Source organism: Triticum aestivum, chromosome 4A (genome assembly GCF_018294505.1).
Source record: "Triticum aestivum cultivar Chinese Spring chromosome 4A, IWGSC CS RefSeq v2.1, whole genome shotgun sequence".
NCBI classification, from domain to species: Eukaryota; Viridiplantae; Streptophyta; class Magnoliopsida; order Poales; family Poaceae; genus Triticum; species Triticum aestivum.
Window position 1 is genome coordinate 438,259,865 of NC_057803.1, and position 1,506 is coordinate 438,261,370.

At 39.8% G+C, this 1,506-nt stretch overlaps 1 long non-coding RNA gene across 1 annotated transcript; it reads left to right on the forward strand.

Moving 5' to 3' along the window:
- The first annotated feature begins 785 nt into the window (after positions 1-785).
- On the forward strand, positions 786-1,277 carry LOC123082050 (uncharacterized). The gene is made up of 3 exons (XR_006438925.1): positions 786-929; positions 1,012-1,067; positions 1,152-1,277. It is a non-coding gene; the product is annotated as an uncharacterized lncRNA (long non-coding RNA).
- The last annotated feature ends 229 nt before the right edge of the window (positions 1,278-1,506 follow it).

Below are 1,506 nucleotides of genomic sequence, written 5' to 3' on the forward strand. Positions count from 1 at the left end.
TAGCTCGTACTTGCACCACACATGTACTTAGCCATTTGTATGACTGGGATAGCTGAGCCAAATTGATTTTAGTGGCATGAGAAAATATTCACAAGTTCATGATTATATGGTGACTTGATTTTTTTACACTGCCATGCAGCATATTGTTTTACGTGATTGTCGCTGATATTTCATTCGTGACGATTTAATAATTCTCGTAAATGCGATATAATATATTGACAATATTAGCATCGTCTATAGAACTTGAATTTGTGTCGACATCAGGATTTCGTCGTTGATGATGGCGTATGTGTATATATCCTCTAATTTACATGGCGATATGGCTTATTCCCTTCCCTTTTATTTCCGGGTCTATTGTTTTATATTGAGTGGCGCTGTAGAAAATCATCATGCTATTTTTATATAAGTTACTTTATTTTAGTAATATCTAAGCACCATGTTTCACTTTGGCCGAAATCGATGTCAACAGATGCCCCTTGAGGTCTGAATGCGAATGTTTTTTTTAATTCGGATTCAGAGCTCGAAAGTATATGTATCTTTTTTTACGTGCCTCAGAGATTTGGCTTGGCGCTGGAGGTGTACGCATGTTTTATTGAAATAGCCGTCTTGACAGTGGGCCAGGTGCGTTGTACGTATGTTATTTTAAGTTTGTTTGGATCATTTAAGTGGATAAGGCCTTAATCCTGGAGGGTTGTTACAAGTTTGCCGGCTTGAGAATTAGTTGGGACTCCAAAGGATAAGGAGCTAATGGTTTGAACTGCTAGCGTTGTTGCCGAGATCTCATAGCGTGCTGAGCAGTACTTTTCTCGTCGTTGGTTTGGTAACCAAACCAACGTATTTTCTTCTTCCTTATATCCTTTAGCTTCAGCTTGTGTGCTACTACGGCTCCTTGACGATCTCAATCTAGCTCTACTCTTCGGAGACTTCTGGTATGTATCGCGATTAAATCAACGATTGCATCTGGCCTTGCCTCTTCGTCATGCAACTGATCTTTAGTTTATCTTTTGTTAGGCACAAAAGCTAGCAACCCCCGCAGAAGTGTAGATTGATTCCTGCCTCAGATGTTGGTGAGTACGTGATTGCTGCTCTTAGGAGTAGATGGTTAATGCATCTTAATCTGACTTCCCATCTCTCCCTTTTGTTTTATTTAGGTGAGATGATTACAATCTAGTAGAACAGATTGCACATTTTTTCCAGCCAGGTACCATATCTTCGAGGTCCGTCTCCTCCCTGTCTTTGTTTGAAAGTAGGATATATACCGTAGTCATGCATGCAACGCACAGTGTACAACATGTGATTTTTTGTTTATATATAAGGATGGTGTCTCTTCTGGATGTATGTGTGATCAAGAAACATCTTGGTTTCACGGTTGGCGTGCCGGCAAGTTTGTTTGAACTTGGTCTACAGCCGTGAAGACTCATCTATGTAGTATAGATCCCTTTCATCTTTGATCGATTTTATTTTATGTAACCTATGCCAATAATTTCCTCACGAATTTCGCTCGGC